Below are 27,207 nucleotides of genomic sequence, written 5' to 3' on the forward strand. Positions count from 1 at the left end.
TCACCTATAAGGTAATTATGATGTTTAAAAATATTATATAATTTAAAAAAATAATGTGCAAAAAATTGACAAATATTATCCTTATGGCATCTAGCACGTTCCTCGTCGCGTTATTGCCACTATTATTGAAATGGGGTTGGCCGGTCGAAATAATTAGCAGATGGCGCTAGCATAGCTTGCCCTGTCAATCCCTAGAATGCCCTTTAAGCCAAATCTCATAGAAAAAGGGACAAGCTATAATGGCGCCATCTCTGCAAACCTTTGACAGTTGCCAACCCCATTGACAGATACATTGGCGGCATCAACGCTGCAATAGTAGTGAAGCTTATATTTGAAGCTGCAATTGAAAATGATTGAGAAATCTTGTTATTGCACTTGAAGATATTTTTATTGAGGGGGTGCTTTTACAGTATTGACGAGATATTTGCAAATTAAACTGTTTTTACAAAACTATCTTATGTAACTTTACACATTAATGATGACATTTTTATTACCTACCTTATCTGTACTTTTTTTGTTGTTTTTTTTTTTAAGTGTATTTTTGGAATTTTATTTTTTGACGTCCCGTTATTATTTATGTGCATGCATTAGTAGTTTGTAAGATTTTTCTAACACAATATCATATTGTTATAGAAATAAATAAATGAAATGAAATGAAATATTCAAATTGAAAGTCATACAAACGGCATGACCATTTTGTACATTTCACGGAAAGTTTTAAAACTGAACTGGAAATATTTAATAGTTGAGTCATCACAGCGGACTTACAAGGGTTTAAGCGACATATACTTATCCTAATGGCGCTTAAGAGGCCGTAGTCGATTTTGGAGCAAAAATGTAAAATTGATAGATTTAGTCGTTGAAATTATACACGTTTTGTTACGTAATATCTAAATAACAAGTATTGATTTCTATTAGCACGTCTTCTCATCTTGCCTTTTAATAATGAGGTCGCGAGCGTGCGTCACCGGTAATGCATGAAGAGAAGGGGCAGTTTTTAAAAATTCATCAAAAAATCATGGTGGTAAATTATACAAATTTATGTATAAGTATAGTTTCAGCAAATGTTGTAGATTGTTTAAGTATCAAAATTACATTGAAATTAAGTCGATTTTCAGAGAAATTGTCATTTGTTTTGAAGTAATTTCTGGTGAAAATTGATTTCGTCTAACTTTCATTTACACTACTTCAAAGTCATAATAATAAAAATGTAGTCTGATAAACGTCAAGTACAGGATATGTGTAATACAAAATTACCATGTTTAGCCGTCCAAACTTTACGAAATTTACAAATAAGAGCGACAAAATCAGTGCTTTACGCGCGTTTACCTAAACGTCCATCAGAAAAGCAAACATTACTAATTTAGTGAGTCTGTTTTCAAAAAACTGATCTGATAAAAGGTAAGATAAGAAGACGTGCTAATAGAAACCAGTACTTGTTATTTCAATTAGGTAACAAAAGGTGTAAAATTTCACGGACTAAATCTATCAATTTTACATTTTTGCGACTAAAATCGACACCGGCCTCAAGTCCTTTGTGGCAATTTTCGCCATTTTAACCATTTAAAAAAAATGTATATGAAAGGTAAAACTATCAAACCTACTCATAAAATTTCACTAGAATCGGTTAGAAAATGCGCGACCTTTAGAGGAAAACAGCCGGACAGACGAAAGCATTTTTCCCCAAGCTGAAACGAAGACCTTTGCTTTCGCTCGGTCAATTAAGCTTATTTTTGATTCTTTATTGATTCTTATAGCTGTATCCGACATCCGATATCGGATTGGACAATGTGAAAACGCTTTAATAATCATGCCTTACTATTACTACCGCGTCTTAAACAACCTCGATAATTTAATATGTTAAGAATGTGTTGAATAAAACATTTAATTATTATTCTCGGTGTAGGTGAGAAATATTTGATAATTAATTAATTTTGATTATTTGAAATATTTAATATTTGATGATTAAGTATCCTTACCACGAGTTAGACACTGACATATTCGCTAGCGACTGCGTAAACTAATTCACAATGCATCTCTTCGTACTGACATTGGTGCAAGCGAGATGCACTGCGTTTGTGTTGACGCAATCGCAGTGAGGGTACAGGTGGCCTTGTATATTGGTGCGTTGCCCTCGTGTCGTTTCTATTTTAAAATTATTCAACAAATAAACTACTAAAGTCACTAATTTAACCTTTCATCTTTGGGAGACCCGAATTATCTTCAAGGTCACTATTTAAATAAAATACCTTTGACTAGCCACATATGAAAGGAACAAAACTTCCGTGAGACACAGACATATTAAACCGAGCAAACGCAACGCACGAACGAACGCAAGCTCCTGATGATACTCCTCGGTACGGAGTGAAACATGTCGAGCGTTTTTCGACTTAAAATACTTGAGTAACCCGTTATTAATACATTTAATATAGTAGTCACTAAAATGAAAATTATTCCAAAATGGAAGCTTCCGGTTTCTTTTGTAAATTTTCCAGCTTTTTTTAGCCCTTTTCCAGACACAGTATGATTCATCGACCACATACGGGTCAGTAGTACTCAGTAGTGTCAACCTTAGTACTTTCATTTAAGGTTCAAATTAGATTGTACTTTCGGAAAATCACCTACAAATGAATCACCAAAACTTAACTACATATTTGGAATGAATTTGGACTTTTTGGTACAAGATTGATACAACCTTTAAAAGGGTAAAGTACTTTGCACTTCTGTACGTAAGGGTGACATTGGGATGTGAACTGTAGCTTACACTTCTGACATACTTCTGAAGTTCTGACTTACTGTCGCAACACATTAGTACTGTTGCGACAGTAAGTCAGAACTTCAGAAGTATGGCCGTAGTATATACTAACTATCCATTCAAACACCTTTATAACAAAGCAGTCTGCAAAGACACATGCTAATTCTTATAATTACTATTTTAAAATTTTAAATATGTCTCATTGTACTCAAATCCAGCACATGTCAAGAAAACTAGGTCGATACACTCGATACTTTCAAAATTCTAATTACTCTCATTCTGAAAGCAATTCTAACATAACCTAATTGCACCATAGATTACGTAATAACAAATGGCGTATAGTTTTCGCGAACGCGTCATTCATCTGCGTACGTCGTTGGTAATTCATAAAAAAAACTAGACAGTAATATTAAATCTAGTATAACTAGACCTTTAGTTTCTTTGCCAACTTCAACAGCTCAAATTGCGCTTATAATGGTTTTCTTTTCACATTGCGATTGTTTTGCTTCATGTTTTTTTTGCCGCTACATGTGTGCGATCGTGGACTTGACTCGAACAATTTCAGTTGTTACCTGACCGCGATACGAGACAGACGTGTGCGCCGTTTCTGTGTATGTGAAGTGTGTGATTACCTGAGTTTCTTGGTAAGTTCGCGCTCTTGACGATTCAGAAATAAACTCCTGGCATCGGCTCAGCTTTTCATCCTTGACGTAATAAAGTGAACTCAACACAATTTGTTATTATACATAACTGTTTCAAGTCAGTTTTCTGCGAATGTCTTACCTCGATTTTTTTCTGTATTGTAGACAGTGAATTAGTATTTCTTGCGTCAACGTGTGTTAGCATTGTTCTTTTATTTTATTTGAATTCCGATGCCACATACATTAAATGATTACGGTAAATTATGGGTATTTAACCATTGTGACGAATTCAAAATGAACTCAATTTTCGGGCATCAAATACAACTGTACTGAATTTCATTTGACAGTGTCTGTATGTGTTGCATTCCACACTGTTAAATAAAATTCAGTACAGTTGTAATATTTTAATTTATTTTCATACATCTGTCAACGTTACATTATCGACACCGGAAGCAGAGTATGTCGCTACCCTTTACGTTGCTACTCGTACAAATATACATATATAACATAAGAATGTTGCTAAAATTCTTTTACATTATTAGTACCGTTGTTTTTGTCTTGGATCATGTCCAAATACAACATATATTACCACAGAGATGATATTTTATGATAATTCAAACCAAGTAACACTATTGTAATATTCTAAACACTATTGTGGCTGCACACACATATGACTCTACCATTGTAGTTTGATTGACATATTAGAAAATTGGTTCTTGGCCTGATACTGTGAAGGACTTTGGTTCAGATGCGTGTTTGAATCATAGAAAACGAACATTCAACATTTTGATTTTATTGGTAATAAAAATATTTACTGGGATACTATGTGCTTTAATATTCAAATCCGAATATTAAGCATTAATCTTCAGATTCGGAAGTATAATTTCCGTTTGGTTCGATCCTAAGTATGGAAAATTCCATATAAAATGATCGGTATTGATGGTGAATGTATCTGGCCTGCAGCAGTGGAGTGGTGGTCAGTATTTGAAAGAGATAAATTTAGTTTAGCTCTACCTCTGATGTACCTATTCTATTTTATGTTTTACACTTCTATTTATTCTTAAAAACTTCATGTTTTTTTGAAAGTATCGTTATCATTTCTAATATTAAGGAACAATGATCTTATAGGTATAGTGAAAGCACCTATTTGTTCTAGCCATATCTTTGTTTTCCATTCAGACATTTGAGGTTTATCAAATCTTGTGTAAACATCATCCTAGACAGTTTATTGGTGAAGACATGTTACATAAATCCATAGCTGAGATCGTTTTGAAGTTGTGATGACATTTATTAAAATTATCTGTATCGCAAAATTTGGTTTTCGTTTTCTCTAATACCACATGATGCGTCTTATGTTAAACGGTTAACGTAGCCCATGGGTTCGTGCAAGTATGTACCTACATGAATGTCACACGTGTAGGTATTGTTCACTGTTTATAAACCTGTACATTTTTTTGAATAACCCCACATATTGTACCTAATCCTTAAGCATCGACACAATTTTCTGCTGACTGCACATATTTTTCTTTCCACAGGCAACTAATACTCATCGAGACAAAATTCTAACAACCCCAAACACAATTAGGTTGCGTTGTTTTATCACATAGTTCCTAGGCCAGCTCCTGTCTGCATCATCAGATCAGCTCGATAGTAACATAATATTGCATTGCCATCCAACTCACATATGTATGCAAATTTTAAGATTTATCAGAAACCGGGAAGTGGGTCTAATTTGCAAAATTGATTACAGACAGACAGACAACGGGACAGGTGAAACTAAATAAAAGCTTGTAAAAAAACGAATTATAAATGTATTCCTATTAGCTATAATATTTCAGACCTAGATCAAAAATTCGAATTGACCGATTGAATATTACATCTGTTGACACTGAATACGTAATACGTGCAGTGACGATAAATGATATGTAACAATGTCATTGACAACTGATGATACGTCTTGTTACATATTACTATTATCATATCGGTCTGATATGATAATAAGATGATCAATGATGATTATAACGATTTGATATATCTACATGACAGTCCTATATGTTAAATGAAACACTGAGTAATAATCCCTAATATGAACGGAGACATTCTAGTTAAGTGGAGACTTTTATATTCATATTATAAGAAGGTTAACTTAAGATGAAAGACAATAATAAAACTAAAACTACTTAAAAAAGGGAGTTATAAAAAGAATACCCCTGCTAAAGCCTCCGCCTGCGGCATTGAACCCATAATGCTGGCTGCGTTACCTCTCCGTATTGTCAGCGATATACGCTGGGAGAGGTAAGCGCCAGCCTTATGGTCTCCCGAGGCGTCGACCAGCCGTGTCGACAGGTCCCCTTGAAGGTTTTCATGTCCACCGACCCCTTAGTCGGCCCTTAACCTTTCGTATGCTTAGTAGCAGATCTGGAAAAAGATCTGGAGACAACCTGGAAAGACTAATGGTCACTGGTTCGGTGGAAGGAAAGAGAAGGGGCCGCAGTCCAACGCGGTGGTCCGACCAGGTTAGCAAATCGCTATCCATCAAGGTCCATGATGCCTTAGAAGTCGCAAGAGATCGAAATGCCTGTGGAAATCTGCTATCCGGAATCATGTGCTTCACGTAGGAGGTCACGACCCTCAGCACTGAGGAGAACGAAGCAAGGAGGAGGAGGAGGAGTAGAAGATCTGCTCCATATATATTCAACTTAAACATGAAGGTGTCACGATTGCTATTTATATGGGAATTTTTTGACATGCGCATACGAGAGGTTAATGGGTCCTTATACCCATTATTGTCTCCACTGCAAGCGCCGCATTCATAATCTTGCATAGTGGTAACTTGCATGAGAATTTACGCATGAAAGTTTCCAGAAATATTGAGAATGATCTGCAACTTGCGCATTGCTATTATTATAGCTATGCTGTAACAAGTTCTACTTTATCGTCGTTGTCTAGATAATATTATATCTTCTGCATAATTATTTCCTGTTGTGATCGGATTCTCGGCGCCATTAAGTCTAAGGTCACGTTGGATCCCTTCACTATTGAAGATGCACCTAAAGTTCATAAAGGTGACGTCATCAGTAGCTGGATTACTGTTGCCACCGGATTATTGCCGCGATTATGACGTTCATTCCGTCATCGAACTTAAACTATCTATTTCAAAATATTTAGATCAATACGGTTTCATTCACTATTATTTTTAGTCGCGTGGGCAGTGCATGACGTACAACCGCCGCGGACACTCGTGCCTGAGGAAGGATTCCCAAAGAATCCGAAACATGTCGCCAAAAGCGACTAAAAATAATAGTGAGTGAAACCGTACTGATCTAAATATTTTCATTCACTCATGTTATGAAGTAACTTGGCGGCAACAACGACGCTGCGCTGCTACAGTAATACATCTGTAGTTCTGCAGTTGAAATCCGAACTTAGTTAATTACTTGTCTAGTCGTAAGTTGAGCTATGTCTAATATTTACCACTTTCCAAGTTTTTCAACCGAAGGCGGCGGGTTCCAACTCCGGTACCAATGGGTTTTACGGGACTTAATATGTACAAAATATTTGATGTCCAGTTGCTTTTTAGTGATGATGATAAATTGAAGAACCTGGCTCTTGGTCTTGTCGATGGAGTAGACGCCAGTTTTTAGGTCCTTGTGTGTATTACACATAAGTTTGATTTCAAAAATATACGGTAATGGAATAATACTCGTAACTGCGAAATGATTCTACTTGTTTATAAAAAATCTCAAGTCCATATATTTGTGCACCTACGTATTACGATATCGATATCTTCGTCTTATTTATTTAATAACTCGTCTGCCGTTTTATGGTCTCTGCTGTCGTCGGGCTAAAACAGATGACGTATAGGTATGTACGGGGAGAGACCTATTGGAATCGTAACATAAGATGATAGGGAGGAATAAAAGGTTAAATAATGTTTTGTTTTCCAGTGGTCAGGGGAGCGTCTACAGATTTTAATAAATTCGAAACAATTTCGAAACCACATTTTCACAACGTAACCGTCAGATGAAGAAAATGCGTACAAATAATTGTCAGATAAATTAATAGCACAACTATAGCTTTAACTTGAACCAAAATGACCAAATCCACAATCTACTTAACCATTTTTTAACCCCCCACTAACACTAACAACAACATAGACGGCTAAAAATTGTTAAAGTAGACCACGGGTAGCAAGATATCACTCGTATCTGACACGATCGAGAAAATACAAAAATCTCCTCTTGGGCTCCTCTACCATAGGGAACTCTCCTATTTGTATACGTACTTCGCTCAGACACAGTCAGAAAGGAAGATCTTCGCTGCCTTCGCTCCTTCTGCTTTACCTTCTGTAAGTGGAGTATATAAATATGGAAAAGTGTGGACTGAACGAAGATGTAGTGCCAAAAATTGAGAAAGGTAATGTTGAGATGGTTTGGACACGTGGAAAGAATGAGTGAAAGATGGCTAAGAAACAGTGTATAAGGGAGAAGAAGCAGGAGTTGTAAGGGGTAGACCTCGGCGGACTTTCTCTGATCAGATCGGGGAAATCCTGAAGAAAGGCCAGGTGCACCCTAAAGCGGCGAGCGTGTATGAAGAATGTTATGAAAGTGAAGGAAGCGAAAGGTATGTCAGGATCGTAGCAGTGGAAATCCGTGCTCTGCCTATACCCCTCCGGGAAATAGGCGTGATTATATGTATGTATGTAAGTGGAATATGTGTACAAACGCAAAAGTAAGAAGTGACGAAATAGCTTGTAGATGGTATTACCCACATTGACCTTAGTCAATTTACATCCGAACATTCACCTGTTAGTGCAAATGTAAATAACATGATATGCCCGACGAGTCGTGTTGTTACGGAAAGATATCATTAGCACCACTTATCACCTTGATCTTCAAAAGGTACGGTTTCATCCGGATATATTTAGAATCGTGACCGACACTTGGTAAAGAGATACAGTGGTTTCTACGGAAATCTCCTAATGCTTTCCTGTACAAATAAGCTCTGCTGTTAATCCTTTGACTGCCAAAGAAGACAACTGACGCGCGCGGCTACAGCCCAATTGATATTCTACACAAAAAAATTGTGTTATGATGAAACAACTACAAAAACACGACGTTTTCTTAAATCTTCTATTATTATCTCTTTGGTAACTTAAACATCATGTAGCTCCTAAAGTATTGATCGTAGAGTAAAAATACATATGACCCAATTTATAGAAATTTTATGTTGAAACTTTTGTCCAAAGTAATTATAATGCTATTCGTACAGATATTCGAGATATGAGCAAAAATCTGAAAAAAGGTACCCCCAAGAGCTAATGTGACTAATCCACTGCCGAGATCCGTCTTTCTTGCACTGAGCACTAATATTTGATAACAACTGCATCAGCTGACCGTTGTCACGAGATGCCTCTATTATAAAATAAATGAATTCTCAGAATAATGCTACTTTTTGGGATGCGTGCAAATTATGTATAATATTTATTCAGCCTATATGTATATGTATACGCCCCAGTGCCGGCCACAGGCCTCTTCTCATGCGCGATAGGGCTTGGGCTATAGTCCCCACTCCCCACGTTGGCCTAATGCGGGTTGGGGATAACAAATACCTACCCATACTTTTGAATTTCTGCGCAAATGTAAGTATACACGCTTCCTCACGATGTTTTCCTTCGCCGAAAATCTAATGGTACATATATAAATGATATTCCGTTCATGTTTCGAAAAACTCAACAGAATTTGAACCCGCGACATCTAGATTAAGTCACTACGTCAGATCCACTCGGCTGACTCGGTCATCATCACTTCTAATAGTGTACTTAACATACTCGTAATTATACTTGTACTTGGGGAAAAATTAATAAATCGTAAGATACTTTTCGGTTTTCGTTATGTTGCTGTACCTATTTCGTATAGCCTTTAAATTATATTGAAATTGATACTGAATTTCCCATTTCCCGGGAACGTAATTATAAAAATTCTTCTTGAAACTTTGCAGTCTGCAGCATTATATGCATTGTTGCAGACAATGTGAATTTCGATGTCGATTATATAGGGAAGACATTTCTTGCAGCAATGCAGTATGGAATCGCAGCTAGAACCTTAAGGTGACATTCGGATATCTGCTGCAGATGTATTACTGTTGTGATCTTCCTGCGACGGCGTAGCAGTAATGTCGCAACACTAGTTTGGACCCGGGTATGTCCTTAAACTACCAGCCAAAAGGACAGCGGATGTCACCTTTACGTTTAAAAGTCTGAAGTTTCGTCCTCAAAAATCCTAATTTAATCTGACATCATCGACAACCGTGACCTCAATCGATCATATCAAGGGACCCTATGAATAGTCCGTGTTCTATACATAGTACACATTTCGGGCAATCAGACAGACGGTCGTGGGCAGCAGTAACAAGGAAATTAGACCAATTTCGCCCGCGCCTGCGTCGGCTAATTTAATTCTGGATTTCAAGCGTTTGTCATATGTTGTTTGCGAATACTCGATTACCCCATACATCTTGCGCGACCACAAGTATCTACTTGCGCGCGAGAACGGAACTCATGCTGGTCGGTCTGGTTATGAAGACGCGGAGGAGCTTTTGATAAGAAAATATTTGAGATGCTAGACTTCAGTAATGTTCAGAAGACCTTTGAAAAGACAGGAAAGAAAAGACTCCTGGGTCGCGTTAACTTTGTAATCGCTGCCTTCCCCTTCACAGTGAACAGTGAGGTAAACAGTGAGTACACGTTACTTAATAAAGGTAACCCTGGACTTTGGTAGCCGACATTCGCAGAAGATATGGTACGGAGATCGAAGGTGGCCATAAGAACTAGTGAACAAAACAATGCAACCTCGTTGAGTTTAGGATTGTTTCGTAGAGTCCTCTCGATGAGCACTAGATGAGTATTGAAAGAAAATTATGATAAAAGCTTGTAACTGAGTTTGCCAGAATGAAACATATATTATTTTCTTATCTGCTATATCTACTTTATAGCGCTATGAATTTCCAGTCATCACTTCGCTGTGTTAATAGCCATACAATGCATCTTGTGGTGTCACAGCGGTGAATTGCTAACGTCAGGAAAGTCATAAATCTCGATAATCTATCTCAATTGAATAAAGTCCACAATTGTATACATGTTTCTGGCTGTGATGCCGCATTGTGTGCAGGATATTAAAGCGGTTAGAACTGACTGGCGGTCGTGCTGGAGATGTTTATCTTCCTAATCTAGTGGCGGAAAATTTTACGGTTCTTCTCGATCTTGAACCTTCGAAACTTCTGAAAACATGACTCGACTGACTCGACGTTTTTGCAACACCTATACTCTTTTTGATTAAATGCTTTGTTTCCGCTACCCAATGGTTGTCTGAAAGAGATCGGCTCTTTAGCGATAAGATCGCCGGTTGTCTGCCTCTTTGTTTTTCTTTATGCTGTATCTTTTTACTGAGGTGTGCCAATGAACAGTGTTCAATAATCTATCTAACTCGACTGTAAGAGTAATTAACCTAGCAACGCAAATAGTCACTGAAAATGACGTCTCGTATATAAATTTAAAATAAAATATATCTGAAGATTATATCTTATGTCTCATGCTTTGAGGCTGCTAGACAAGTTATAGACAACGCATGAACCGCAGTATTACTTCGCGGAGACCGCAGCCCGGGCCACTTTGTTGCGCCGCTGGGGGCGCTGGGTGCCCGAGCCAACATGACATCTGTCAACTCGTGAAAATATTTATTTACATTTTGTATTAAAGATGTGCGTGATATACCTACCGATTATCATCAAACATTTCTTCTTTCCTGTTCGTCGACTGTAATAGTCTACCCATGAAATAGTGCCAGTAAAAGTGTGTGTTCACTGAAATTGTGATATACGTGACTATCCCCTATTTGTTTATATCTCATTAATTTCTCGTTTTATAAGTAGTTTTAGTTTATATAACTATATGTTATTTTGTAATCGTGCGTATGACCTAAGATCTTTGTTTTTTATACTTAGATTTATTAAGTAATATATATGTCCTCTCAACCCTGCCTTAACCCACCGGAGCTGCTGTGTTGCCCCATTTGCGGAGACAATAAACAATACAAAGGTCGGCGGGGGCTTGCGATCCATACTGCTTATAAGCATGGCACCCGTATGGCTGTCAACCCCCCGCTGCCCAGCGCTTCTCAACCTGCGCCATCATCCCCCGCCAGGGGCTACACAGCTTCTTCACCACCACTAGCGGATAGGCTAGGCTCATTAAAAGCTAACGTTCCAGTTGTAAAGAGAATACCCCGTGGCGCGCGCTTCTGTGTTGCACGCTGCCTCGCCGAGTGCGTAGCCAAAGTTGTTGCCGAGAATTCCACTCAAGCATGGGAGCGTTTTCTCACCTTCCCTTTCATAGTCCTCCGTGCCGATAAATCTAGTAAAGCTACACTTACGTCCCAAATTAAAAATAATACATCATTTTTCTCTAATCCCCAAGCTATTTACCCTGCTTACCCATCCCGAGAAAATTATACTCGTTTACCTCATAATTCACTCAGTACCAAGATAAGATCAGTTGAAAATAAATTTTCGGAAGGGGATGTAAGTGGAGCTGCCCGTCTTTTATTCTCCCACGACGACTTGGCTGCGCACTCTGCTGAGACCTACGCCGTCTTGATTGAAAAACACCCCGCCCCTGCCGCCTCCTTGACGCTGCCAGTTCTACCCGCCTCTGACGACCCTACGATACATGTATGCGAGGACGCAGTGTTGCAAGCCATATCATCGTTTCCCAACGGATCTGCTGGCGGATTAGATGGTTTGTCTCCACAGCACCTAAAGGACCTGACCACGAAGTCTCTAGGCGAAGCAAGAGCAGAGTTACTAAAGGAACTCACAGCGTTAATAAACCTAATGCTATCGGGCCGCGTACACCCCGAGATCGTCCCGCTGTTGTACGGTGCTAATCTCGTGGCCCTATCCAAAAAAGATGGCGGGATTCGCCCGATCGCCGTGGGTTGCACCATCAGACGATTGGCTTCAAAGCTCTGCTGCAGAAAGCTCAATAAAAAACTGACAAACGCCTTCAAACCTCGACAGCTGGGTTTTGGAATCAAGGGCGGCTGCGAGGCAGCGGTACACGCTGCGCGCACTTTTTTGAATCGTCCGGACTTTGAAGTTTTTCTAAAATTAGACGTTAAAAATGCCTTTAATTCGGTTGACCGCGGTGCTCTGCTAGCAGAAGTAAAAAAAGAACTGCCAGACATTTATAATTATTTATGGCAATGCTACGGAGCACCATCAAAATTATTATTTGGAGACAAAACTATTTTATCAAGCATGGGCTGTCAACAAGGAGACCCGCTTGGGCCCGCCATTTTTAGCTTAGTCATTCATCCAATCATCACTAAACTACATTCAAAATTCAACCTCTGGTATTTAGATGATGGATCCCTTGGTGGTGATGCCATAAATGTTCTACAAGACGTTCAATACATAATAAATCAATTTTCCAAAATCGGACTTGCGTTAAACTTTACCAAATGTGAGATTTTCCTACCAGATCACCTTTCACCGGAAAGAAAAATTGAAATTTTAACTAACTTTAACACGGTCCTGCCAAATATTTCTGTTCACTCTAAATCGTCCCTCACCCTTTTAGGCTCTCCAATTTTCGATGAATCAGTCACCCCTGTAATTAATTGCAAACTAAATTTATTCAATAGTACATCGGATATCTTGTTTAAAATAAATCCTCATATGGCGCTTTCTATCATTCGTTTCTGTTTGTTCACCCCAAAATTTATGTACTTACTCCGCAGCTGCCAAATTTGGAAATTCCCATCTATCCTTTCATCGATTGACTCCTCCCTTCAGACAACTTTATCCAAAATCCTCAACATTGATTTTGAAACTAGGCCCTGGACCCAAGCGGTTCTCCCAATAAGATTTGGGGGGCTGGGTGTTCGCACATCCGCGAGCATAGCTCTACCTGCTTTCCTGTCCTCTGTGTACGGCTCGCTTTCTCTCGTCGGTATTATTTTAAACCGTTCCTCGATACCAGACGATGAGATAGTGAACCTGAAGGAGGCCAGGGAGGCCTGGTGTGAGTCGTGCCCGAGTGCGGACATCCCAGTTGCCCGTCATTGTCAGCGGGATTGGGACTCCCCACTTCTAAAGATAGCCCATGCCTCACTCATGGAACACAGCCCGGACGATTTCGAACGTGCGCGCATTCTGGCAGTTTCCGCCCGCGAGTCGGGCCACTGGTTAAAAGCTCTCCCATCAAGACAGATCGGCACTGTTCTGGACCCAAGTAGCTTAAGGATAGCAATATGCTTGAGGCTTGGGTCCAGAATATGTGTTCCTCATACTTGCGTCTGCGACAAGGATGTGGACCAGTTGGGCCGCCATGGCCTCTCATGCTCAAGAAGCGCCGGCCGAATATTCCGCCACGGCACCATTAACGATTTGGTACGTCGCGCGCTTGCCACCGTGTCTGTGCCTGCGGTTTTAGAACCTGTGGGCATGGCAAGGGACGACGGCAAGCGTCCTGACGGAGCCACGTTGGTGCCGTGGAAATTAGGAAGGGCCCTGGTGTGGGACGCAACTTGTGTCGACACCTTTGCACAGTCCCACATTCAGGGGACCCGCATTCGGGCCGGCGCTGCGGCAGACCAGGCCCAAGTACTCAAGCGCCGCAAATACTCAGCGTTGCTTAACGACTATGAGTTTGCGGCGCTCGCGGTTGAGACTTTGGGTCCCTGGTCAGCCGACATGAAAATATTCATGGGAGCACTGTCGGCGCGGCTGGTCGACACCTCAGGGGACCCCAGGGCTGGCGCGTACCTCTTTCAACGTATTTCCCTTGCAATACAGAGAGGTAACGCCGCCAGTGTCATGGGGTCTATGCCGCAGTCCGACTTATTAGAAGGGGTATTTTCTTTATAATTGCGTTCGTTTTTTGTAGGTAAGTATATTTTATAGCTTGTGTGTTTTATTTTATTTCTAGGCTTAACTTTACCTAAATGTTGTTAGTGCTTGTTTCCGTTTTTAGAGTATTTAGTATTAACTGATTTCTTCATCGTTCCCTGATGAGTGATCATCGTGATCAATCATAATGTGCCAGTAGTTTACATGTGTCAGAACGGCTTCCGTTTTGTTATGTAATTTCAGGTTTACACAACATTGGCTATATTGCCGTTAAAGGTTTCTATGTTGCCCAAAAATCACTTGACGTGCGAATTCGAGACATGCACTACTCGGGACAGTTACGAATTTCTGTAAATTTAAACGCAAAAGGATTCTGTTTGTGTTTAAAATATCAACATTTTATTGCACATTACACCATCCCTTACCCGGGAATTCCCGAGCACCCAAAAAACTAAATTCTCAGGTGGGAACGGAAAAAGTCCGAGAGTTACAAAACTCTAAATTTAGTTGTTTATCATTTGGTAGAGGACGTCATTTTGGCATCATCAGATGATGGATAATCTTCAACACGATATGATAGAAAGCGAGTCAATGTCTTAAAGCGTTTACCTTGTCAAGTGTATTTTTATATAAGGGTTACTAATTATTAGTTAAAACACTCAAAGATATAACCTTAAGTGCTTTGACTCGAGTTGTTTGCTTCTTACTCGTGTAAGGGCAAATATATTGACTACAAAGAAAGTGTCTAATGAACAGAAAAGCAAAACAGTATATTTTTATACTACAGTGCCAAACAAAGCAAACAACCATACAGTCCGCCTGTTGGTAGGAGAAGATCATAGCCTATGGTATGGACATTACCAACAGAATGTTCATATGCAACTATTGCACGTTCCCAACCCAACTTACCCAACCTTAAATTAAATCATTTTACGGTTTAGACTCACTTGTTTTAGTCACTCGCGCGACATGTTTCGGAGAGCCTAGGTCTCCTTACGCCTCTCAGTACGCAATACACGGTCGTCGTGAACGCTGCTCGCACTATTAGTGCTTGAGAAAGGAGACCTAGGCTCTCCGAAACATGTCGCGCGAGTGACTAAAACAAGTGAGTCTAAACCGTAAAATGATTTAATGTTAGTATGTCTCACAACAGTTTAAATTCGATTAATACCCAACCTTTTAGAACCTTTACAGAAGCATTCCACGAAATTATCTACCGTTGTCCCGTACACAGTGTTTTTCTGCCACAATAGATGTAAAAAATGTTCAGTAAAATAATCATCGACTTGAAACGTTGAAAAAATTTACCTAATATGCGTTTGTTTGTACGGGACACCTCATGGACGCCTATACTCCTTTTTAGGATTCCGTACCCAAAGGGTAAAAAACGGGACCCTATTACTAAGACTCTGCTGTCCGTCTGTCTGTCACCAGGTTGTATCTCATGAACCGTGTTAGCTAGAGTCAAGTCTAGCTGCTAGACAGTTGAAATTTTCACAGATGATGTATTTTTGTTGCCGCTATAACAACAAATACTAAAAACAGAATAAAATAAATATTTAAGTGGGTCTCTGATCAAACGTGATTTTATTGCCGTTTTTTTTTTTAAACTCCTTCGTAAGCCCATCGAGGGACCCTCGGTAGGAGTTGATTTCACAGCCGTAGAATTCGCGAAAGAAAACATCTGTAACCGCACAATCGCGCCCATTGAAATTATATAATCTTTCAAAACTATTCCAAAGGTTTCTTCCAGACAAATTAAATAATACCCGAACTCAAAACCCACTCGCATAATCAGAAACTCGATTATAATCACCTTCAGCTGGTCAAATTGACACGTGAATGTGCTGACCATGTTCGGTGAAAGCATCAAGGCTCTAACGCGACCTTGTTCCAAACCGCATTGATTGGTGAGATGATTAAAGTGAGATGGTAGCCAACCGAGCATTTCATGAAATGATCTATTTTAAGATCTGGCCACGACATAAGTCTTTGTACTCACTCTTTGTTTTCGATTGTGCCAATCACGCCCTCTATCTAAAAATATACCAATTAAGGCCCATTTTAGCATTTCACTAACCCGGGTTACCATGGTTACCAGTACAATTTGACATTGGGTTAACGGTTTAACCGCTTAACCCCAGGTTAGTGGGATGGCGCAAGTGGGCCTAAGTGGGTGTGTCTACTGTCTTAGCCAGTTACGTAAAACGGACGTGTACGTTTGGCAAGTCTCCTGACTTGTGATTTGTGATCTTCCGTGACGGTCGTTTGTCTTTGCTAAACTTGGAACTATAGACGTGACGGTGAGAAACACCTTCGTATGTTCACGTTTACAGTTTTGAACTGGATTCAAAAGCATATTCATAAGCTTAAAAATGTTTGTTTTTACATTTTTTAGCTTATGAATCTTAACGCGAGGTCTACAGCTCACAGAGCCACTGTTGCGTAAATGTACTCGATTAATCATATTCCGGTTCCTTAAGGTTATGTTAAGACCAGTGCCTACTAAAAATCGAAATTTCGTTTGCTGCCTCTCTATCGCTTGAATGTGTAGTAAGAATCATTTATTCGATAAGCTAACATGTTTACGGGACAACCTGTACCTACTAAAATAAACTAAAACTAAAAAACCTAACTTAAAAATAAATACTAAAAACTTACCACTAAACCGGGACCCTTCCGGGATGACCGGGATGTAGTATTTTCTTTCTTTCAATAATTAATAAACTGTTGTAAGAGGCTCTGCCTGATGTATTAACTCGAAACCTTCCGACTTGCCTATTATTGGCCAAGTTGCCCTATTGGTTGCAGTTGCCCCACAGTTGTAGATTGTAGATAACGTTATGTATCTTTGAATTATTCAAAGATGCCACTGACAAACAAAAATAGTTACATTCATCAAAAACTTCATTTACTTACGTAGTTTCGTATTTAGCGGTTAAATAAACGCGTAACATAGTAAACACGCTGCGGTTTACTTCAGTATCGTTTACCAAAGTATCATCCTGACTTGAAAACTCGCTTTACGTGCGCAAACGCACGAACACCATACAGATACCACCATACCATTCACACAAGCCAGGCAACACTAAACCTTCTATCAATTACGCTAATGCTTTCTCGAGTGTAATCCTTACTTTGCCTTTGGCCATTTCTCCTTGCCAAAGACAGTCAAAATTAAACCTTTTATCAATTACATAAGAGCTTCGACTGAATTTATTTGGCCATTTCTCCGTGGGCGTGGCACGCGTGACCTTGTGTCGTCACGGACACGCGCTTGTGACGTCAGACGTTTTAAACACGCTACGAGATAAGGCGATGAGCGATGAGATTCTAATGTATTGTTTTAAAAGTGGACGGGCCTTAAAAGGAAGGGCAATCTTGGCAGTGATTTTATTTTGTGGTAACCAGAGTACTTTCGCTTCTATTTAGGAACGGTCACACGTCATCTGTAATCTCAGTTCATTAAAATTTGCTTTTATAAAACGCTTAACAGTTATTTATGGGATGAGGGGATGACAGATGCCGCCGGCATCGAAAATCTAACTACATTATCTCATATTTTGCTATTTCACTGTTTGCATTGATCTTACTTCTTCGAAACAGGTTAAAAACAATACATTAATCGATTCTCATACATTCCGGCCGCTAAAAGACATTCTTTATTGTTAGGGTTCTGTACCCAAAAAGTAAAAACGGGATCCTAATACTAAGACTCCGCTGTCCGTCCGTCCGTCTGTCTGTCCGTCTGTCACCAAGCTGTATCTCATGAACCGTGATAGCTAGACAGGTGAAATGTTCACAGATGATGTATTTCAGTCGCCGCTATAACAACAAATCAACAAATACTAAAAACAGAATAAAATAAATATAACCAACGTGATTTTTTTTCGTTTTTTGCGTAATGGTACGGAACCCTTCGTGCGCGAGTCCGACTCGCACTTGGCCGGTTTTTCTTTTAATTCGAGTTTGCCTATAATTAAGATTTTTCCGTTCTATTTTGCAACAACAAGTCAAACATTTTTAAGCATATCGGAGAATATTTTGTACCAAAAATCCCTCCTAGTTAGAATCCATCTTCTATGTTCTAACACTTGGCAACGAATTCTTCCCTGTGAGGCGATTCAGAAGGGCCACGATTGTACAATTGTGGTGCTATTTTAAGCATCAATCTCGGTTTGAACTGCGCGTGACACGGACAGTTCGTGAAATTGAAATTTATGGACCATTTGTGCTGGGATGTCCGCGTTATAAGTAAAGGTCGAAAACATTTGCAAGCGGATAGAGAAGGAATTCATAGGTACCCTTAAGTCAGGGAGTAAATATGTAGTAAATCTGATCAGGGTGCGTAGCCAACGTGCAATCGCTAACGCTCCGAAGCAAACGAAACGCAACTGTCACTGTCGCACTAGTGATAGAGAGAGATGACGATACGCTACGGAGCGTTAACGATTGAAAAGTTGGCTACGCGCCCAGTACATAAATATTATGAGACACCGGACTTTCTTACATTATCCCACAGTAAGCTGAATAAGTTGGTGAAGGTGGTTACTAGGCGATTAGGTCCAGATTTCGCTATCCTGCTCTTTTCCTTTCGTCTATATATCCTTGTGAGTCTCCTGCAGCTTTAACTTACTTCAGTTGTACATCTTATAGGAAATCATTCTCACGATCCGGTAACTTCAACATTGCCTGGCTTATGATTATACTAGCCTTAGAAACGAGAAAAATCAGGAAGACAAGATTTATATTTTGTTTTCTTCTTACAATGTGAATCGTACATGAATATAAAATTTATATAGTGTACAAAAAAATTACTCTTAATGCAATGCTAAATTTGACTTCTTAGACCCTTGTCAAAAAGTACTTTAAATGTTACATTTGGCGCCCAAGGTTCAATCCAGTTACCAAGGTTAGTAATTTTCCAATTGATATCGCTATAAATGGCAATTGCGTGCTGTCGACGGATATTCGCACTTAGTTCCGCGTGTTTTAGCTAAAATCCTTTCATGTTCCCTTTAGGTTATCTCCTGAGAATCTTAAGGTATGTTTGTCTACGTCTCAGCGTGATAAAGACAGACGAGTGACACTTATTTTGTCTTGTGGAAAAAGCCATCCATAATTCGCCCGCTGCTGATTTTAAATTGACGTCAATAAAGAAGAGGTTCTCAATTCAGCTATTCGCTGTCGGAAAGTCCCATTTAGTGAAGTGGAACTGCTGTTGAAGTCACGATGTTGATGATGTTATATGGTTTTGTGTAAGTTGTTTTTTTTTGTTTAATATTAGTATTGCTCTCTATTCTTTCTTTTGAAATTCTCTTAGTCCTCTATTTTGGAGAAGGCTGATTTCTGCTATCAGAAACCCTTCAGTTTCTTCCGAAAAGTTGGCAGATTTTTACTCTCTAAATTCATTTTGATGTTCCTCTTTTGATAATTCTACGGGTTTGTCACATGTATGTATTTTCTTTGTTTAGAGTTGAATTTAGTTGTGCAAGATAAGACAAAAAATCTTCCTCGTTAAATTAGGTACTTAAAGCACATGATGCAATTGGGGAGAGCATTGCTTCAGTTTATAACATGGAGGTGAAAGACCTTACTCTGGCTTGTATGAGTTGTATGTAGGTATGTGTAGATTGCATGTGAGTGATCTATTTATAGAAGCTTAGACCTACCATAAATCATTATTTTTAGATGCATTGTACGATATAATAAACATAAAAATAAAACACGTCACGCGAGGGTGAAACACTGAATTTAGAGGACTTACGGGTCAAACACATTTTATAGAATCCTGGTAAGGGTATTTACTTGTGTGTCTATCACAAATATTTTTTCCTGAGTTATGGATGTTTTCTATGTATATAAGTATTTATATACTTATACTATATATTTATGTACATCGTCGTCTGGTACCCACAACACAAGCCTTATTGAGCTTACTGTGGGACTAATAGGTCAACTAGTGTAAAAATTGTCCTATTCTCTATAGCATGACTGTGGCGCCGCCCTAGTGGGTGTGGGACATATTGCTTATTTGACAGTTGGCAACTGCCAAATAGTATGAAGATGCGTCCCACGTAAGTTCATATTTCCTCCACGTCGTGCGTTGGTGTTACTTGTCCCCCACCACCAACTTCGCACATAGCCAATATTGCCTGAAATTGGCACAACCAAATAAAATTGGCGATCAAAACAAACTTCAACGTGACAAACCCCACGTCCTCCTGATGCGTCACTGTGCCAATTGGCCGTTGGTTAAATTGCAATTGACTCGTTGCCTGGGGTGACGCCTACGGTTTTGATTATCTAATGAGAGCTATGTTCCCGTCATTAGCGAAATGGGATCCGGATCTTTCGATGGACTGTGACTTGATTTTATCGGCTCTCGAGTCTCTCGACATAAGACCGACCGCAATCGAGAAAGGGTGAGACGAGACGAGTAAGAACAAGACATGAAGAGACCAGGATGTACAGTCAGCTACAGAGATAGTTGACCCCCCTGAAAACAAATTTATCAGGGGGAGGGGTCTGTTATCTTTCCAGCTGTACACACTCTCTCGGCCTGTCTCGAGGTCTGTTGACAAGTGTGTACCTACAGCCGTCATGTTTAGCATGTGTATGATGGATGCTGTTACCTACGTCACAGAGCTAACGTCCCTTTTTAACTCTTCGAGCTTGAAAGTCATTACACACTGTTACGTCGAAAAAATCGACCATCATTTCTGTACAGGATATATTGATATGTTTTAGTGAGTGGAGAAATTACTCGTAGAGCCAACGGCTGCGGGTACAAAATTCTTGGTGGCGGAGAATGCAACCAAATTCCGACGATTAGACGATGATCTGGTTGGAAACACGGAAAATTATTGGATGATTGCAGCGCACGACGGGCCTTTATGGAAATTCTTCTTTAAGCTGACATGATAATAATGACAATTGCATGCAGGAAGTAACTTGCTGCGAGAAGCTATAAGTAAATATAAAATAACAATAGTCATAAATTCGTGACTAAACTGAATTAGTTGCAAAAAATGAATGAAAATGATTTGATTTGATTAATCGTCGACATCTCTTACTACTGGCGTCTTATCAAGAATGCCAGTCCCATGTCTTTCACTATTCATGTAGCTGTTGACATCAAACGATGGTTTCTAAATAGACCTAATAATATTTAGATCAGTACGGTTTTTACTCACTATTATTTTTGGTCGCTTTTGGCGACATGTTTCGGATTCTTTGGGAATCCTTCCTCAGGCACGAGTGTCCGCGGCGGTTGTACGTCGTGCACACACGACGACGAGTGTGTGTGAGTAAAAACCGTACTGATCTAAATATTTTGAAATATGTCTCACGACTATTTAAGTTCGATTGAAGACCTAATAATGTAAATACTTTCCTACGAAATAAATTTAAATCTAATGACTTGTTTAAATAATTTATATGTTTTTACAAAGCAAACACGCCCGATGTTAATTTTTTTACTTTTGGGTCAATATTTTTTTTGTATAAATTAAGTTTACCTATGTGACTTTCCTGTGGACATCATAAAGTAAACAGACTAAGTCCAACTTTCATCCAAGTCTTTTGTAAGTTCCACAAAAAAGACGCCGGTTATTTAGAACTTTTTGACTCTTCTATTACTTCTTTCAATTACATTTTTGTTTTTTCCTTTAAAACTTACATACTTGACATTCTTAATGTATGTAGTATAAATAAATTAAGTTAGGTACCTACATTGTACTAGTAGTAGACCATGCGGAGAATGAATTAAATTTATTCAGGTATCCTTCATTAACCTGTTGTCAATCAATGTAATTGGACATATTGAAATTTGATATGCACTTGGTGCACATTTACTAAATGACATATTTAGAATAACAACTACATTTATTTATAGAACAGTACAGCAAGCAGAATATGACACGGGCATTTGTTAAATTTTTTTGTTTACTGTGATATTGCTGAGGAGCTTTGTCTGTTACTAGCTGAGATTAGGGTTGTCATATGAATTTTTTTCATACCTATCCATCCTGACAAACGTCCGGACACTTTCCTAAAAATCCAGACATTTTATGGATGTTAATTTCTCCAAGCTTGCCACAATAATGTCACATATCAATGTGGTTCAGTAAGGGGGCGGACTGAAAATCAGCGCTGTGCGGTCAATTCCTGGTGAAGTGGCTGGCGCAGCATATGCTGAGCCCGCTCCTTTTGTCGCGCATGCCAATTTTTTGTGTTATTCGTTTCCTGTAATTTCTGTTTTGTTGTGTGGCAATAAATGTTTTCTTATTCTTATTCTTAATGTAGCTATAGCATAACCTTCCCGTTGCTCTGCCTAACTCCAAACTATTAGCTAGATTTAACAGTTATGGTTCCTAAAAAACCCCGCCAAATCCCGCAATCCTGACAAAGAACTAAAATTTCTGACGTGTCGGGATATTCTGACATGTGGCGATCTTAGGTGTAATTAATCTTGTTCATGTTTACGGAGAGACGTCTTTTCATAATTGACAAAATGACGGTAGCAATTACGAGCATACATTGCGTAGTTGCGAGGAATTGCTTGGATTTATCCCTACCGCTTCCTTCCGCCATCTCTACGCGACAAGATTTCCATCCACTTAGATGGTTGGCAGTTCTCAACTATGCGTTTATCCAGAAACTTCTTGCTTCGCACAGCTATACTGTGGAATGTACCGCCGTATTTCCGGACCGATATACCTACAACCTTCAAACCTTCAAGAAAAAAGTGGCCTTCAACTGACGATTATAGAACACAATAGTTAATTGACACTTTTATGTAAAATTTCAGCTCATAAAGTTTTCATTTTTGCCACATAGTCACCATGCAATAACGTACAGATATCACAACACTGTTACCGAGCGTGATCAGGCCACGTTATAAAGCAGATGGAGATGAGTGTCCGACGTTGCCGCTCTTACACCATTGTTCGCTACCACGTGTATTCTAACAGGTTGCAAAACTTAAGAGGCAGCGATTTTCACTCCTACGGCTATCATCGAATTAATAACAATTTAAAGAAGTACATTCGAGACTGGTGACAAAAACATTTCTCCCCCCTTTAAATTTTTTTTCTGCGTCCCACATCTCTGTATGCTCCTTTAGAATTACTGGGAAAACTTCCTGGTTTCTGGATACTTGCACGGGTCCTATACCGAAGACATGTGTTTTCGTTAAACTCGTTCTCATTCTAAAGCGAATAACGTAACAAACAACGAAGTGATACAACTTCAAAATCTGTTTTTTTTTTCTGTATACTTATCCCCAAACTTTAGTACCAGCGTGCCAGTGCAAGTTTGACCCAACTATACAAATTGGCAAAGGTACCAAATCGCACAACTCAACTCAACAAAACAGTGTTAAAAACGCATAAATTAATTTACGATTATTTCATTATTTTTTCAATGCTACTAACATATTAATAATGATGTCATCTTCCCTTTCTTCTAAGGAAGAACTAAAGAAAATATTGAAAATATTTGAGATGTACAAGTGTAAAATGTTACTAGTGTACAAGTGTAAAATTTGACCTAGGCCAAACTAGTTCTGGCCGGTAACATTTGCATAAAACAGCATTATTCTCGTACCTATATGCGTTAGAACAAAATAAAAATCTATACGGCCATCGATTCTATTGACTTCGCTACAAGATTGAATATGTCACATTTCTTATATGTTGCCAAACTAGTAGGTAATATAATTTAAACGAGTTATTGGCAAGTGTTGTGTCACTAGCAATGACAACGGTTGAATAAGAATTCAACCGTAGCGAATTTTGCACTGCTTTCATTTTAATCTGTTCTATTTGCGGCCGTCCTCTGGCAATCCTTGAGTATTTCTGAAGCTCGGTCAATGACCATGAGTTTGTCTTAAATACATACACCAGAATAAGAAACCATTTGTTGCTACACAAAAATTAGATGCGAGTTACAAAGTATATAAATATAACATTAACTGGCCATTTTTTTAATATTTGGGGACAATTTTACACAGGTCGACCTAGCCCCAAACCACAGAGTAACTTATACTAGAGCGGTACTGTCATAGTAAATTTTGTAACCCCAGTAAATTCACTGCCATCTGTCGACACACTTTAAAACTAAAAATGAAGATTTATAAAAATACGATAGAATGTATTTAAATATAGATAAATGATTTTTTTTATTTGCATTAATTATTTTTATGATTTTGACCCATGTTCTTTCACTGATATGCATTAAAATTGTTAGATAACACACGAAACCGTCAACGCCATCTATACGACTGTAGGCCAAAACTAGTAGCGCCCTCTGAACGAGAATCAAATTTTCTTGATTTTTGGGGCACGTTTTTTCCTTAGACTGTATCCATCTATTACGGAGTTATATCTATCTTTGCCCAAACTAAGCAAAGCTTGCACTGTACGTACCTACTTATATAGATAAATAAGTAAGCACTTAACTCATATATAACATCTATATCTCAGGAACAAATAAATGCCCATACCAAGGTCACAGAATAAATAATAGTACTAAGTACAGAAGGTTCACTCTCTAACAAAAGGTGGCGCAAGCGCGAGCAGGCGTCCGTTCCGTAGCGGTGCGCGGCAACTACTTACTATGGATAGACACCAAAATTGGTGTGGGCCGCATGTACTTGTAGCGACGCGACGAAATCGCGGAGTGAGCCACGCTAGCCAGGGTTCGAACCCAGGACCTCCTGTATCGTAGGTTACTATATATGCACTAGTTTAGGAGGCCGTTGAATTGCCAGTTAAGTACGTTGCTGTTGTTACATGTCTTCTGTGACTTGTACCATATGTTTAACAATGTGTCCGCTGAGTCTCGCTTACAATTCGCCATTCTGAGGAATTAGACGTGACTTTGACACATCATATTTTGTTACTGTTATGCAAACATTTCTTTCAATGTAGAGCCCATCAGATGGATAAAAGTTCAAGCCCTAATAGTATTAGGGCTTATTAGGGTGTATTAGGCTAATACATATCCTTCCGGCACACACACACACACAACAACAAACAAGTGTGGTCTAAATCGTGAAATTATTTATTGTTAACATACATAACATATTGTTTAAATTCCCCTAATATTGTGCTAACCAAAATTTTTTTTCTTTTCAGACCCCCCAGACATGCACGCCTAGACCACCAACCAAAAATGACCAGCCCATTCAGGAGGAAATACACAACCAACATATTCCTAAACACATAAACACTAGACTTCGCCAAAAACTCCAGTGAGATAGTGTAATAGTTCCTTTTGAGTGATATTAGTGATAGTGAAGTGCCATTAGTGTATAATTAATAAAGTAAATATGAATTTGTGGTGGTTGGTGGTCGTGCTGGCCGCGGCGAGTGCGGACCGGAGTACTCTACCCCCGACTTGTGATAGGTGAGTTTTATCTTTATTTATTTTTAACCCGTGCTGACGCAGAAAGAGAAGTATAAGGCCGCTATGTGGGTGCGTCGGTCTGTGGCATCGTAGTTCTTAAACGGGTGGTAGAACCGATTAGCATGCGTTTTTTAGGGTTCCGTACCCAAAGGGTAAAACGGGACCCCATTACTAAGATTCCGCTGTCTGTCTGTCCATCTGTCACCAGGCTGTATCTCATGAACCGTGATAGCTAGATAGTTGAAATTTTCATAGATGATGTATTTCTGTTGCCGCTATAACAACAAGTACTAAAAACAGATAAAAATAAATATTTAAGTGGGGCTCCCATACAACAAACGTGATTTTCTTGCGGTTTTTTGCGTAATGGTACGAAGCCCTTCGTGCGCGAGTCCGACTCGCACTTGGCCGGTTTTTTTTTTTTAATTTAAAAGCAGGATTTCTAGCGGTGGGTTCTTAGACATGTTTTATGAAAATCGGTTCATTCGTTTCTGTGTTGGGGGTTCTTTAAGTTTTAAATTTAATTAATTATTTGATAGTAGTTGTTAGTGGTTACCATTTATTACTAAACAATTAAACATTGTCTTGCTTTCGCACAATATAATCCATACAAACGTAGAGTTGGAGCGAAAAACAAATTCCAGAACTGCGGAAACGTATGGTGTTTTCGTAATTCAACAAAAAATTACATAGGATTTTTTGTCCCAAATTGGTACGAGTATTTATTCCACCCAAAACGCTCAGCTGACCCGCAAAATTTTATCCAAATCTGACGAAAAAAATCGACAACACAATACAAATCGGCCCATGAAGACGAGAAAATGGATTACTAGATCTAGATTTAAACTGCCTCTATTTATACAAATACGGTTTGCCAAACTGTATCTAAGTATCTTGGCGTACTTGCCATTCATGCCCCTGCTGAATCAGATCTATTTATACCGAACCACGTGAGTCCGCGCGGTGTGGCAATCTGGCACCCATTGACCACTTACAGCTATTTCTAGGAATCAATCAATTAATTAAGCGCATTGCGATCGCAGTGAATCAATCGATTGTGTATTGAATTAAAAATCACACCTAGGGTTGCTATATAAAAATAAATCCTGACAAAAACCCGGACATCATCCTAAAATCCTGATATCATCCTAAATATCCTGATATTTCCTGGATAGTGATTTGTTTAAAAAAACCGCCCATTAGTCGACGTCAATAGAACTTGAAAATAATGTTAACAAATATGACAGATTTGGTTAGCGTTTGACACATAACCTAACATTTTTACGAAGGTTATTTTCCCTGAAATATTCACAATTAACATTTAATTTAACTAAAAATTTATATAACTCATATCAATGCAATATTTCAAATAACGACGGATTTTTCATCATGAACCGATTCACCCTGTGATCCGATTCTCCTCGGTCTACTCTACTTGTTAGAAGCCGGAAACGTCCCGACCTTGTCGACTCATGCGCAGATTGAAGTGAA

At 38.9% G+C, this 27,207-nt stretch overlaps 1 long non-coding RNA gene across 2 annotated transcripts in view; it reads left to right on the plus strand.

The window, feature by feature from the left end:
- Positions 1–27,207, plus strand: part of LOC134751528 (uncharacterized) — a 49,216-nt gene that overhangs the window by 18,815 nt on the left and 3,194 nt on the right. Inside the window, exons 1-2 of one of the 2 annotated variants that reach the window (XR_010128669.1) lie at positions 3,281–3,399; positions 25,446–25,716. This is a non-coding gene — a long non-coding RNA (uncharacterized LOC134751528). Of the gene's footprint in view, positions 1–3,280; positions 3,400–25,445; positions 25,717–27,207 lie in introns of those variants that run through there. The other variant, XR_010128670.1, reaches the window with a different exon arrangement.

Source organism: Cydia strobilella, chromosome 22, assembly GCF_947568885.1.
Source record: "Cydia strobilella chromosome 22, ilCydStro3.1, whole genome shotgun sequence".
Taxonomy (NCBI): domain Eukaryota; kingdom Metazoa; phylum Arthropoda; class Insecta; order Lepidoptera; family Tortricidae; genus Cydia; species Cydia strobilella.